The sequence below is a fragment of the Rhinolophus ferrumequinum genome, chromosome 11, assembly GCF_004115265.2.
Source record: "Rhinolophus ferrumequinum isolate MPI-CBG mRhiFer1 chromosome 11, mRhiFer1_v1.p, whole genome shotgun sequence".
NCBI lineage: Eukaryota > Metazoa > Chordata > Mammalia > Chiroptera > Rhinolophidae > Rhinolophus > Rhinolophus ferrumequinum.
In genome coordinates, this window is record NC_046294.1 from 29,477,082 (window position 1) to 29,492,836 (window position 15,755).

The 15,755-nt window shown below is 37.6% G+C and overlaps 1 long non-coding RNA gene across 1 annotated transcript in view; it reads left to right on the forward strand.

Annotated features, from left to right (window-relative positions):
* The first annotated feature begins 2,904 nt into the window (after positions 1-2,904).
* Positions 2,905-15,755, forward strand: part of LOC117030891 (uncharacterized) — a 75,615-nt gene continuing 62,764 nt past the window's right edge. Inside the window, exon 1 of the long non-coding RNA XR_004424451.1 lies at positions 2,905-3,021. This is a non-coding gene — a long non-coding RNA (uncharacterized LOC117030891). The remainder of the gene's footprint in view (positions 3,022-15,755) is intronic.

Below are 15,755 nucleotides of genomic sequence, written 5' to 3' on the forward strand. Positions count from 1 at the left end.
TGTTGTCTCTGCTCCTAAATGTCCCTGCCATCTGTTCCTTCCTTCTGTCACTTCATTACCCTCTGACTGCTATTACTGTGTTACTGTGAACCTGAATTATAGTAATGCTTTTCTAACTGTCCAGCCTGCTACCAGCTTCTGTCTGATTCCAATACAAATCTGTTTGCAGAGTGATCTAACATACATAAAATCATGACCCTCTTGCTTCGGAATCTACAATGGAATTTTACTGTAAGAAAAATTTTCAGATTGCTCAAGCTGCCAAGCAGAGTCCTCACCTATTTCTATCCAACTTTATTTATAATTTTATTTTCCACTACAGCACACATTTTCAACACGTAACTTATATTATAACCACGATATTCTACTTGCTGCTTTCCAAAAGCACTATTTATTCTTAAGCTACTCATGCCATTCCCAAAACCCATCCTTAAGGATATAACTCAACCATGCCTCCTGCAAAAAAAGCCCCTATATTTCTCAAGCTGAAATTCATCTCGTTCTTCCACATAACTCCCATGACTCTTGGTTCAACTTCTATTTTAAAATTCATTGGAATCCAATCTTTAATAATTATTCCTGTGTGTCTGTCTTCCACACCAGACTAGCATTCTATAAGAGCAAGGCCCAAGTCCTTATTCTTTGCCATTCCCTTCATCGACTTCAGTGTTTTGCATTAGTAAGCATTCCATAAATGTTTGCCGAGTTACATTGCTTGAGGACCTCAGGACTTTGGGTTAAGTCACCTATTAACTTCTTTAACAATAAAGTGATTGAGACTCAAAGAGATTTAGTAAATTTGAACCCAGGTACATCTGACTCTAAAACCTATTGTGTTCTCTGCCAGGTTGACTTGATAAGATGGACGCTTGGGAGGGGATCAATAGAGGTGCTAACAGACACAAATAGAGGATGGACTATCAGGTGCTAATGGGCAATTTCTATTTAATTTATCATTTTGCCTTTGGTTTATTTTTTGAAGAACAAAGGAAAGTATATCCTGACAGGAGAAATAGACTTCGAATCAGATTTCGAACTCATATCTCATTAAGCCTCTGCTCTTTTCACCATATAAAGCCTTTTCATTTCCAGTTACACATTGTGCAGCTTGTCTGGGATCTGGGGAGAAGGGGGAAGGTAAACATAGGGAGAGAGGTGGCTTTTTATGTAATCACTTTCTTTTATGGAATGAACTGTGGTTTGAAAGTTTGACTTGCATCTTTTAGACCATAAATCTGAGTGGGGCATGCTGTCTTGGCAAAAACCAGTAGCAGTGTGCTAAGTGTTTATTGCCAAAAGCAATAGCATCATGACAGCAGATAATTATGAACAGGGCTAAGGAGCAGTCCTGGGAAGAGATGGCTCAGAGAAAAGAAAGTGGGGGCTCTGCTGAAACCCATCTGATTCTCAAACCCTTGCCTCCGATGCACCTTCAAGCTCAATTCATTCTCTTTCTTAAAGAACAAGAGCAAAGGGTTGGAGTAAAGAAACCCCTTGCTGGAAGCCAGAATGAAATGATGACCAAGAATGAGAAGGGTTCTTTTTTTTTTTCAATACTAAGCTAAAAGCGTCTTTACACCCCAAACCTGTAAAAACTATTGGTATTTCAGTGCAGGTTCCTGCGGACCCTTGTTATTTAGAATTTTTCATCCAATTTTTGCTCCTGATTTCCAGTGGACACATTTTATTAGGTGTGATTGCTGGATCTTGCTGTCTCTTTCTCTTGGTCTGGAGTCAACTTATGAATGAGGGCAATTCAACCTCCACAGCATGGTTAGAAGAAAAAAAAATCTAATGAATTCAGGCTGTGAGGGAAAAATCTGCTCTGGGTCTCTTTTTCATGGGGAAGGAAGGAGAAAGGATGCAGTCAGGCTACTACCTGGCAGTGTCTGGAAGCAGGGTGCTTCTGGGCGTAGGATTTCCTGCTGGAGTTAAAAAGGCTCTCTGTTGCCTAAGACCCAGATGGCATTGTTCTTTAGGCAAAGCTACTCTCATAAGGCCGCACCCCACTCCTGCTTTCAGTAGCCTTTGCCTTGGTGTTTCAATGCATAGTTCATCTCAACAAAACATTCCTGTTTACAGAGCTTCATTGATTCTGAACCCATGCCCTTCCTATGAATAAATTTCCCCAAGAGTTAATGAAGCACATCTACTACCAGAACATTTTGTGGATCTAACCTCATGAGGGATTTCAGTATTCTAGCAAGTGAATTGTCCACAAAAATCAGGACTGACCGTTTGATCTGCAGTAAAGACATTTATTCAAGGAGGATCAAGACTCTCTTTAAAAGTATTACCTACTTTTTTAGAACATTTTGAATGTAACTGTACACGTTCTTTGATGGCCTGAGGTCATAGTTAAAGCTGTTGATTTATTGCATGGCACGATGCAGTGATTTTTTAAGGCAGAAGTGAGAGGCAAAATATTTAGCAATGGTACATAATGGAACTAACCAATCAGAAGGAATGCTGGCCGTGAATAACCCAAGTGGTATAATTAGTGAGCTCTTTGAGATTATCAGGCCTATCCTTGGGGGTCAATATCCTTAAACTAAATATCCCCGAGCACTCTGGAGTTTATCAGGTACCTACTTTATTGATTTTAGCTAATTGAATCCTCAAATGACATTAAATACAGGTAAAAGTATTTACATTTTAAAAAGGAAAAGGATTTAGAAAAGCCAAGCAATGTGTTTAATGTCACACTACAAGTAAGGGGCCAAGTTAATATTTGAACACTCCTTGCTGGTCTGACACCAATGTCACCTACAACAAACTTTCTGTCTTGTTCATTCCTCTTGTCCTTAATTATCTTCTGTAGTAAAAGTACACAGTCAAGCATATTAAGTTAGTAGTTTTATTTGAACATCACACAATCCTCTCTCCTTTATAATTTCAGTAAACAAGCATTGATCGAATACCTACAATGTGCCAAGCACAGAACAACCAAATGGCCCATGGAGTGAACAAGCCCTGAATACTGGTTTCATTAGTACCATGTTCTATATTCAACCTACTCAGGTAATCTTCACCACTTTGGCCAAATATGAGTGCTGCAACCTTTTATACAAGGTAAAATTGTTCTTCTTTGGCCTCATGGAGATCCATTGGGTTGTTTTTCAATTTCATGTTTAGTGAATGAGACAACTAGAAGGCTAACTCTGGATAAGCAGATTATTGATACAAGTTCTACCTTGTTCCCTGCCCACCTTCATGATTCCCCTCAACCTAAAACACACAATAAAGGAGAATGTGCTGGGCAATCTATATCCACTGGTACCAAGAGAGTGAGAGATAAAAGTCTCTCTGGGCCTTAATTCTTTCCATGTATATTTACTGAATGTAGACTTTGTGTCAGACACTCTTATGGGAACCAATCCTGATCCTTATTTCAGGTCTCACTGTGCTACCCAATCACTGTTCTTTCTATTTGAGGCAGCATTTATACTTGAGTATTTCATATGACTGCTTCAAGCCTTTTCCCCACTTTATAAGCCAAGAGCAACATAAAATCTTTGAAACAGAGTTTACAACCTTGTTTTTCTATTACTAATAAGGCATGCTGTTCTCATCATAGGTCTGATTTGGCTATTGACATGGTGACATTTTGGAATGTTTTCTCAGAGAGCCAACAGTAAAAAAGGAAGCAACAACAACAAGAAAAGCACAAAGAGTTCAGAACAAGTTGGTTCCTCCCAGAAAGTCTACATGAAGGAATTTTCTTTCTTCAGTGCCCTAAAATCCAAGAGTTTGGCACCATAGAGCAGGTCTGGCTATTTTCTGAGAAAAGTTACTGGGGAAACCTGGGAAGAAGAGGAGCTTGACCCTCTCATTCCTTCTTTTAGCTCTTCCATGACTCCTTGCCATCTTTTGGGTAGATATGAGCTCCTTAGCAAGACATAGGAGGCCTCCTGATTCTTTAACTCTTCATCCTTTCAGAATCAGCTCAAGAATCACCTCTTCCAAGAGTTTTCTGGATATCCTCACCCCAATAAAACTGGCCGGTACTTCTTTGTGTTCTGACTCTACTATGCAATAACATTTATCATGTTGAATTTCAGTATTGACCTAGCACTTAGGCTCCACAGTCAGACTGCCTGGGATTAAACCCGATTTCCACACTAAATTATTTGACTTGCAGCAAATTTCTCAATAGCTTTGAATGTTTGGTTCAAAGACGTTAAATCTGCCTACTAGTAGAATAAGAATTGTAATAACAGTATCTTTCTAACAGGTTTGTTATAAGGATCAAACAAAATAATGTGGATAAAGTGGCTATCATTATCTTATATCACATAGTGTGTGACATATCGATCTCAACAAATGTTATCTTTATAATTATCACATGCCTATTTTTCCTACTAGACAGTGGATTCATTAAGTGCAAAATCTGTGTCACTTACTTTTGTATTTAGTGTCTGATGATGTTCTTATTTAATTTATGGATAAAAGCTTCATATAGTAGGTATGACTAATTACAGACTGTATTAGTTAGGATAGCACTTTCAAGTTGGCTCAAATGGTAAAAAAGAGAGATGCATTATGGGGAATCACATTTGGTTGTAAGGATAATCAGCCCATTATATGATAGGAAAGCAAGGAGAGACTACAAATTCTATGGACAGTTGTTTTCTATAGTGTAGGCCCTTTTCAGAGCTAGTGCTGAAGGCTAATTACAATTGACTAGTTCAACTTGTTAAATGATTCCAAACTTAATTTTCCTGGGAAGGTTCTGATTTTCTCCTAGACCAGGCTATACCTCTAATGCAAGCCAGTTATCTTGTAAATGTATATAGTACTAGTAATACTAATACCACTATAGTAACACTACAGTGTTACTATAGTAAGAGTAATAGAAGTATTAATAGTAGTAGAATCTTTATTGATCACTTATTATAGGACAGCCATTTTTACAATTATTTCATATGAATTATCTCATTTTATTTTAATAAGATAAACTTTGTCACAGAGAAGTTAAGTAACTTACCCAAGTCTACACAGCTAGTAAAGGGGAAAGCCCTGGCCACTGGATTAAGGATTGCTGTTAGCCAGCAGGTAGGAGTTGCCTGCATTAATGAAAACTACTCCTCTACTGGGACAATGACTCAAAGTTTTGACTCTTCCATACTGAAGCACAGGCTTGGAGTGAGCCAATGGACTTAGGTTCAAATATTGCCTTTGACACTTCCTAAATGATGGTTTGGGTAGCCTGTTTAACTTCTCTATACTTTAGTTTCCTACCTATAAAAGAGAATTATGACGGCCACTTTAAGGGTTATAGTTTAAAATTAACTTATTTTATGCAAAGAACCTGATATAACAGAGATACTCAATAAATAGTAATCAATTTTGTTATCATAAATATTCACTTCCATCCAAACTGGCTTGTATATATTTGTCTTGTCTTTATAGAAAAGAGGTCCTGATGTTCACACATGTGGATCAAATAGAAAAAAAAATCACTATTATTTTTCTACTTACTCTTCATCTTACGAGTATAATATCTTATATATTGTAATATCTTAAATAAACTATATAGAGCAACAGATATCACTATGAAAACAAATATCACTGAGAAATAAAAGAAACCAAAAGCTAAGCATTCATCAATGCTTGTTAGTTCAGAAGAATCATGATATTCTTTAATTTGTTTTCTAGTGGAATGGCCATATCTATCTTTCCTTATAATGACTTAGGTACTTATTTCTACCAAATACATTTTAAAAACAATGCCATTTCTTGATGGGAAATAGGAGACTATTGTTTTGAAAAGAAAATACTGAAATGCTGATATCACACTCAAAAAATTACATGGCATCTACTCTTTGTTTTGAGAACACAACATATACACACTGGTCTTTGTTCCTTTGGTTGTGCTCTTCTCCTTGCCTCTCCTCATGTCTGCATATCTACCCATTACTCTAATCCCTGTTTCAAGTTCTATCCTGCAGGTCTACAGAAAATAATGCTAGTTATCTCTGAGTGCCCAGCCCTTTCTGATCAATCCCTTTGCCAAATTCATGTAAAACTTAGTCTTTCCAATAATTTATGTTACATCATGCTATTTTGCAAAATCCATACAAATAAAGCTGATTGGTAAGAAGAGCATGGAGTTTAGAATCCAAATCCCTATTGTTCTGCTTCCAGGGAATTAAACCGAGTCAGTCTTGTTTACCTTCCCCATAACAAACTCAGTGTTGATGCATTAGAGACATTTAATAAGGGTTTGTTCAATCAATAATTATCACAAAAGGTAATAAACATGCGGCAGTAGCTGACACAAGTAGATGCTGAAAGAATTAATCTGTTTCCCAATTTTATAATAGCCATGCTCCTTACATGACTACACAAGCTCATGGATCCCTGATTGGGTATTGAGCTGGACTCTATATAGGCTCCCAATTAGGCTGGCCCTGCATTCTAAAAACTGAGCATCTAAAACCCTACTTCTAACTGCTTTAAAAAGTCCTTAGTCAACCAATTGACTCTGATTTTGGATATTAAAAAGCAGTCATCATGAGTAAAATGCTACAGATTTTTTTTTTTTTTTTTTTTTTTAGAGATAGAGCTTCTGGAGGAAAAGTGGGCAAATTGTTTTCCAAAGATAACTGTTCAATACATTCATTTTACAATGTGACCTTGATGGATGTCCAACAAGAAGCAGAGGTTATGCCTTCTCCCCACTCTTTGAACCTGGGTGAGCCATTATAACTGCTTCAACCAATAATACATACCAGAAGCGACATTATGTCTTCCTAGCCTGGCTCTGTCCCTCTTGGGACATGCACCTTCAAAGCATTAAGTCAACATATAAAAAGTCCAGTTATCCTCAAGTCCCTATCCTGAGTAACATGAAGAGGCCACACATAGAGAGAGAGCTGCCCAAGGAGCCCCAGCTACGACAGCCTCCAATGTTCTAAGATCAGGTATCAAAACATGTGAGTGAAGAAATCCTCACTCCCAGCCCCGGCCAATGTCTAACTACAGCCTCGTTGGAGACCCCCAAGTCAGAAGGCCTATACGGGCTGCTGTAGGATTCCTGGCCCACAAAATTGAGAGAGAATAAATAATTACTATTGTTTTAAACCACTAAGTTTTTAGGGTGATTTGTTGTGCAGCCATGGTAACCAGACAGGACAATTGGGAAAAAAACATTTTTTTTCTTTAGTCCAGTTAGGTCCAAGCTGTCAGACAGATGAGCCATGTCTTAGAACATTCCATCCCTTATTCTAAGTGACCACTGTGATGGGCAGGCAAGGACTCTGCCCAATTTGTGAGGTTTCCGTTGATTCTGGGGTTGTGGCAACGGAAGAAATCTAAGACAGTTCTGTCCTAAAAAACAAAACAAAACACAACAAAACAAAAACCATGGCTCTGGAAGAATAAAATATACTTTTTTCTTAATAACTTTTCCAGTAATTAAAGTTTTATTTCCACATCCTTTTTAGTAAGTATAAAAATATATTCCAAATCATTCTGTCCCTCAAAGTGGGAAAAGGATCGGGGGAGGGAAAGCAGAGACCATATGTCTCCAAATAAATGTAATTACTGGCCCTGTCTTCACTGAGGTCACACACCTATACTGTGGAGGGCATAGGATGGTGGAGGGAGATTTTCACATCTGGATTAAATCAAATAATATTGGTTGCAGCTTGCAGACTGCAATTTCTTGCCAATTTTCATGTTATTAATCCCTTGGTACTATGAAAGAAAAAAAAAATACGGTCTAAACTCTTCATAAACTGGAATTGGGCAATAGCCATGGTGGACAATAGGTAACCCAGACTTGCTACATGTTAACAAAGCTCCTCTGTCACTACCATAAGATGAACCAAACTGTGAGGTCTATTCAAGTGGAAAGAAGTAAATAGGATGATGGTTTTGCTTCTGGCCATGAGTGATGTGACTGAAAACAAAGCGTGCAAATCATAAAGAAGCTGAGAGCAAGAAGTCCCTCACAGTCCGTTGGGGGGAAACAGTGTTGACTGGTCACTGAGTCTATTTGGAATTCCCCTAGAGGTAATGCTTTCCTGAGGGTTTCATTCTGGGAATGTGGACACAGCATTACTGATGGATGATTGATTGTAGGCCTAGAAATAAGGGGAAAAATTGAGAAGGGCAAATGGGGAAACTTTTTTTTTTTCCATGTGTTTTACCCAGCCAGTAAGGAGAGTCAGGAAAAGAGAAATCATGATTCTCAAACTCAAATTGGGCTCTTCCATCAAGAGTTGGCATAAACTCTTACAAATCTAAAGACAGAATTGACATGATGGGGAAACAAAAACTAGGTCCTGCTTTCTATCTCTTAGCTCCAGTGAGTAAATATCTTTGGTTTATGGTTATTCAGCGTTTTGCTTTATCCTTAATTTAGAGTCATGTTTAAGAGGAGACATGAATAAAAGCACTGATTTGAAAAGTGTAGGCAGGGGATATGGCAAGGGCTAGTGTGTTCGCTTGGGACAGCAAGAGCAGGAGAACTAGGACTATGCATTGATCTGAAGAGACCAGGAAAGAGAAGAGTTATGAGGAACCAGAAGGAAGTTAGCTAGCTGCATGGAAGGAAAGGCTCGGCAGGAGCTACAGGTCTGACAATTAAGTTCCCAAGGTGTTGCAGCGATGTTGCTAAACTTTTTTTGAGATCAGAGGGATTATACATTTTGAATTTGTACCAACTGGACAAACAGTTAACCAAGTTGACTATTTGGAAGTGCTGAAAAGGCTGTGTGAAAAAGTTAGACGACGTGAACTTTTCACCAACAATTCATGGCTCTTGCATCATGACAATGCACCAGCTCACTCTGCACTGTCTGTGAGGGAGTTTTTAGCCAGTAAACAAATAACTGTATTGTCACACCTTCCCTACTCACCAGACCTGGCCCTCAATGACTTCTTTCTTTATCTGAAGATAAAGGAAATATTGAAAGGAAGACACTTTGATGACATTCAGGACATCAAGGGTAATATGAAGACAGCTCTGATGGCCATTCCAGAAAAAGAGTTCCCAAATTGCTTTGAAGGGTGGGCTAGATGCTGGTATCAGTGCATGGCTTCCCAAGGGGAGTACTTCAAGGTGACTGTAGTGATATTCAGCAGTGAGGTATGTAGCACTTTTTCTACGATGAGTTCGCGAACTTAATTGTCAGACCTCTTATGTCCTTGGTAGTAGAACACAGGCAACCTGGAGAAAACTGGCAGGGAACCAACCAAGGAAGTGAGTATTTTCCTTATTGCCTCCCTGCCTCGGTTTCCTGCTGGTGCCTCCCATTGGCAGAGCATAACTGCAAGCCAGAGGTTAAGGGAGCCCACACTAGAATCCCTTAGGTTTAGGCTCCCAGAGAACAAACAAAGGAGAGAGAAGTGTGCAGCCTGGTCTGGGGAATCAATGGGAGACCTCCAGCCCTGTGTTGAATATTGCCATCAGTCGCTTCTATGCTGTGTTTCTTCAAATCCTCTAACCCTAACTTTTCCCACTTTACCTTCAGGCACTCAATTTTCTCCGTTTGTCCTCCAAGAAATACTCAGTGATCAGAAAGTCACAGCTTCAGTTATTCCAACAAATACTCATGAAACAAGGGCAAGCTAAGTAAGTAATAGCTCTTGCCCTCCTGAAGCTCTCACATGCTTGAGGGGGAAACAAGCCTGTGAACAAATAACTGCAATCCAACATAATAGGTGCCAGGCAGGATAGAGTTGGCACTAAGCACTATGAGAAATAAAGAATGACTTACTTTTTCTTTTATGGTGAGAGGCAGGGGAGGTCAAGAAAAGTTTTACAGATCAGGTGACGGTTAAAGTGGGACTTCAAGAATAATTAAGTGCCATGGTCCTAGGGTCTTTATTTTAAGTCTTATTTCTAATTTGTATCTTAAAACTCCCTCCCTTTTTATGGTAAGCCGCTTCTAAGATGGCCTCCAATAATTTGTATCTCCTGATATTATGTCCTTGTGCAATCTTTTCCCTGTGACTGTAAGCTGGACCTAGTGGTTTGCTTCTGATGGACAGGATGTGGCAAAAGTTATGGAAGGTCACTTCTGAGACTAGGTTACAAAAAGAGTCAGGCTTTAGTCTCTCTGTCTCTCTCTGTCTCTCTCTGTCTCTCTCTCTCTCTCTCTCTCTCTCTCTCTCTCTCTCTCTCTCTCTCTCTCTCTTTCTCTCTCTCTCTCTCTCTCTCTCTCTCCTTCTCTCTCTCTCTCTCTCTCTCTCTCTCTCCCCTTCACCCTCCTCACTTGCTGTGAGAAAAGCCAGCTACCATGTTGGAGATGCCCATGTGGCAAGGAATTGATGTCTGCTGGGCCAAGACCCAGTGAGGACCCGTGGCCTAACAAGAGCCACGTGACTGAGTGTGGATACTCCCCTACTGAGTCTTGAGATGACTGCAGCCCCAAATGATACTTTGACTGCAGCCTTGTGGGAGACTTTGAACCTAATGATTAATAAATAGGCACTATTTTAACCTGCTAAATTTCTGAGTAATTTGTTATACAGCAATATATAACTAATAGACTTCAGGATGATATTTCAGGTATCATTCATTAGGCAGAGAATGGAAATGCAAATATACTGTTGAATTCAGTCTGCTAGTATTTGTTGAGGATTTTTGCATCTATGTTCGTCAGGAGTATTGACCTCTAATTTTCTTTCCTTTTCCTTTCCTCTCCTTTCCTTTCCTTTCCTTTCCTTTCCTTTCCTTTCCTTTCCTTTCCTTTCCTTTCCTTTCCTTTCCTTTCCCTTCCCTCCCCTCCCCACCCCTCCCCTCCCCTCCCCCCCCTTCCCCTCCTTTCTCCTCTCCTCTCCTTTCTTACTTTTTCAATCTTTCTTCCTCCCCCCCCCCTTTTTGTAGTGTCTGGCTTATGTATCAGAGTAGTACTGGCCTTTGGAAGTGCTTCCTTATCTTTAATTTTCAGAAGAGTTTGAAGATTGGCATTCTTCATTAAATGTTTGGTAGAAATCACCAGTATAGCCATTAGGTCCAGGACTTTTCTTTATTGGAGATGTTTTTCATTAGTGAGTCATATGATTCAGTGTTGGTTTGTTCCTAGGAATTTACCCATTTCTCTTAAGTTATCCAATGTGCTGGTGTATAATTTTTCATAGTAGTCTTTGATAATCTTTTCTCATTTTTGTGGTATCAATTGTAATGTCTCCTCCTTCATTTATTTATTTAAGTCATAATGTGATATCTTTTTTTTCTTAGTCTATCTAAAGGCTTGTCAATTTTGCTTATGTTTTCCATAAAACAGCTTTTAGTGTTGTTGATCTTTTCTATTGATTTTCTGGTCCCCTTTTATTCTGCCCTGCTCTTTATTTTTTTCTTTCTTCTGCTAACTTTGGGCTTAGCTTGTTCTTCTTTTTCTAGTTCCTTGCACTATAAAGTTAGGTTGTTTACTTGTGATCTTTCTTTTTTTTTAAATAGATATCTATTGCTATAAACTTTCTTCTTAGAGCTATTTTTGTTGTGTCCACTGTTTTCAGCAAACCAGGATACATTTAGGTCTGTGTGTATTTATTTCTTCATAAATCTTTATTTATAATATTTTAAAATAATATAAATATTATTTATAATTCTTTATAAATTGTTATTTATTTATAATTCTCTGCTTTTTGGATCTGTGATTTCATGTGTTTCATTATTTCTGGAAAATTCGCAGCCATTATCTCAAAATTTGTTGTCCAGTTTTATGTCTTTTTTATTATAATTGTTATTTTTTATGGCATTCCAATACACTTATGTTAGACTAGTGATATAATCCACAACAGTCGGGTGCTTTGTTCTATTTTTTTTCACTCTTCTTTCTTTATGTTTTGGTTTGGATATTTTTATTGACCCATTTTCAGTTAGTATAAATTTTGAGGTCAATATCAGTTGTTACGTGCATCAGTAGTTCATTTATTTTTATTGCTGAGCATTGACCTATTTTTCTAATTGATGTAAAATTAGTATACAGCATACTATTAGTTACAGGTATACATCATAGTTATTTAACGTTTATATTCATTACAAAATGATCCCGCAATAAGTGTAGTTACCATCTGTCACTATAAAAATTTATTAAATATTATTGACTATATTCATTATAACCACATGACTTATTTATATTATCACTGAAAGTTTGTACTTCTTAATCCCCTTCACCTAATCACTCACCCCCTAACACCTCCTCTCTCTAGTAACCACTAGTTTCCTACATTTATGACTCTGTTTCTATTTTGTTTTGGGTGTTTCTTTATTTTGATTTTTAGATTCTACATATAAGTAAAATCAGATTCATTGATTTTTTTTTCCCCTCATCTATCTTAAATCTAGTGATATGCACCATAAGGTGTTTTTTCATCTCCGATATCATGTATTTTATGTTAACATTTCTATTTGACTTTTTGTTACAGTTTTTATCCCTGTGCTAAAATTTGCCATCTTTCTATTCATATTGCTCAGGTTTTCAACTAGATCTTTTAACATGTTCATCATAGCAATTTTAAAGTCCCCATCTGATAATTCTCATATATCTAATAAGTCTAGACTTACTAATTTCGTTGTGTATTGACAATGAGTTTTTTTCTTGCTTTTTTATATTTCATGGGTTTTTGTTTGTTTGTTTGTTTGTTTTTTATTGAATCATGAACATGACAGTAGAGACCAAGATAAATAATATTTACATCTGGAAATGGTTACATTTCTCCTTTCAAGTCACTGGTATGATGGTTGAGACAACCTAGATAGGAGTTGATTTAGGTGTGCGTTTTATTGTTGCTTAAGTTGCCTTTAATGCACAACAGTGTTCAAATTCCTTTACCAGAAGGCTGACTTTGTGATTCGGTTGGGGTTGGGATACCAGAGAGTTTTCCTCAGGTTGTGTGTTTCACACTTAGTTTTCAGTCATTTCTTTATACTTCTTCCATGGGTATAGATCCACACACTTTCCCTTTCTCCTGCAGAAAACTGCTGTTATTTTTTACTCAGTAATAAGTAACATTGGTGGGAACATTGATTGTTCTCTGTTATCCTAGACCAGCTTCCGTCTTAGATAAGCCCTGTATGTCTGAGCTTTGGGTTAGGGTTTTATCATCACCCCTGCCTTCTGATCAATAACAGTAAACTTCTTCTTCTAAGTGTGGTTGGGTTTGGGTGAAAAATGTTTCACTCTCCCCCAATGGTAACTCCTGTCGCCTTGGTGTCAACCTGGGCCAGGTTGTCTTTCTATATTTCTACCAAGTACTGAAGATTTTACCTTCTGTCATTCTACCACCTGCAATTGTCTTTTCCTGTGTTTTGGAGATGACAGTAGTTTTTTTTCTCCTTTAGAGTCTCACATGAGAAAAGGTTCTCAAAAGAAATTTGGAGTTTCTTAACTCTCTTACATCAGCAGCTGATCACGTTTTGAAAGTCTGCATTACCAAAGTGGCTTCTATCTTTTAATAGCTTGTGCTACCCTTAATCTTTCACATTAGTAGGTTCACAGAAAAGAGCCTGAGAGTAAATGTGAACTCCCCCTATGTCTAGACTCTAGCTATTCTAGACTGATACTTGACCTACATTTGTCCTTCAAAAATTTATTAGCATTTTAGCTGATTTCTTCTTGGCCACTTTTATGGTGACCACCCCTTTGACCCATGTTCTGCTATAGTTTGCATGTACCATTTCTTGTTAGAGGAGCTTTGCTTTCTTTGGAATCCAGGTTATTTGACAGCTTTGCAAGCTCAGTGCTCCAATAGCTCAAGAAAAGTGATGTGGATGTACTTTATCTGAACTTTTCTCATTTTGGGGTTGGGAGTGATGCTCTTTTCTAGGCAGAGAGAACTTCATCTTAAGTAAAAGCAGTAATCGAACAATACTTTCTTGAGGGTCCCCATGTGTGTATCACCTCCCTTTCGATTTCAGAAAATACAAATATTGATAGAATATTTATCCTCCTTTTGAGGACATTAAATTTTGTAATTTAGGTAACTTCATGAAGAGCACGACACTTAATTTCTAGGAATATTAATTAGTAACATGAGGATTTTTTTTAATAAAGCCAGTGAAAAAGTAAAATTAGACCGAGATCAGAGATGGAATCATAAGCTAGACGAGATCCAGTCATAGTATCCGTATTTATGTAGGACGTTGCTTCAAAGAAAGAAGAATTTTAATGCAATGTCATGTAAACTTATGGGTGTTCCTCTTGCTCTCAAATATCTGAGAATAATCACAAATTCTTTTGTTGAATTTCAGGTATAACCTATTCTATTTAATTCAAAATGTCCTATTGAGTGACTAAACATCTCAGTGGCCAGTGCCATAAATTCCATATCCCAGAAAAATCCCTCAGTTCCAGGCAAAATGGGTAGGTTAGTCACTCTATGACAGAGACCTCAATATTGGTGTTACTCGGGAGCTTGTTAGTCATGCAGAATCCTGGCCCCATCTCAAACTTACTGAATAAGAAGCAATATTGTAATAAGATCTGCAGGTGATTCATAGGCACATTAGCATTTGAGAGGACTATCCTAAAAACAAGAGTTGAAGATCTGCATACCTGAAATCCTAAATTTCTGAGATATTTTAGAAAATGTTTTCCAATGTCTTTATTTTTCACTCTCTTTATACAACACTAGCATTAATCAGTATATGGACAGATATTCATATGTGCCCCTCCAGGACTTAGTTTATTATAATTATTCTTTGGAAGCACAGAATGTCAATTGGGTATCAGCTGTTTTAGATCCACTAACTTTCTGTGTGTGTGTGTGTGTGTGTGTGTGTGTGTGCGTATGCATGCGTGCTTTCTAATTCCTTTTTTTCAAGATATTTTTAATTCAGATATATTTAGGTCTCTGGAGAGTGATAATTAAACTAATCAAAACACATAGTAAGCAAATCACTGTGTTAAAGAACTAGCTAATTAATAAGACTAGGAATTTTCTCCTGTATTTGGATACTTTGGGGTTTGAAAACTGTATCATTGAACTTATATGGACAAATGGCTGAAATTATTCTAGTCTACTTCTGACTTCTTTGGGGATAACAATACCATTAATTTTCATTTTTGTGCAAATGATTATATGATAATTATATTTAAACATTCATGAAACACGTAATCAAAATAATATAATTTGCATATAATAAAAGATCTTTGTTATGTAAGTCCTCCCAGTTCTACATGTAATCTAACTGTTCAGATTCCTTCTTCCCTTTTGGAAAGCAGAATCCATCTTGCAGAATAGTAGAAAATTTAGTTTTTCATATTTTGATTTTGTCCTCTCTAAATACTTTTCTTCCACATTGTGGATTTTCCATCTCTGCTCTCGGATCCATGGAATACTCTTCTGAACCTCCAAAATTTGTTTAAGTTGGCATAAAATCCTAGAAAAATTCCAGCAAGCCTCCCTGTGGTCACCATCCAGAAACAAAGCCCAGATTCACTACTGGCCCATTACCTGAAACCTTGACTGCTAAGCAAAACTGCAGGGTTGACTTCAGCTCAGGAATGAAAGTATGGCTTTGTGGAGTAATTAGGGTTTCTGGCCTTTGCTTCCCTTCATTCTCATTCCAGTTTAACTAAGGTATTATACAGCATGACTTTGTTAGACAAACACCCACATTTCTTTCCAAGGAAAATGGTATTGCCAACATAATATAACATTTGAATCAGGACAGACCCGAGTCTGCCTTTACACTGCCATTAAGAGCTAAATGACTTAGGGAAAAGTCATAGGAGTTCTATGAGCCTCAGTGTCCCTATTCATAAAATGAATAATGATAAATATTTTGCAGCGTT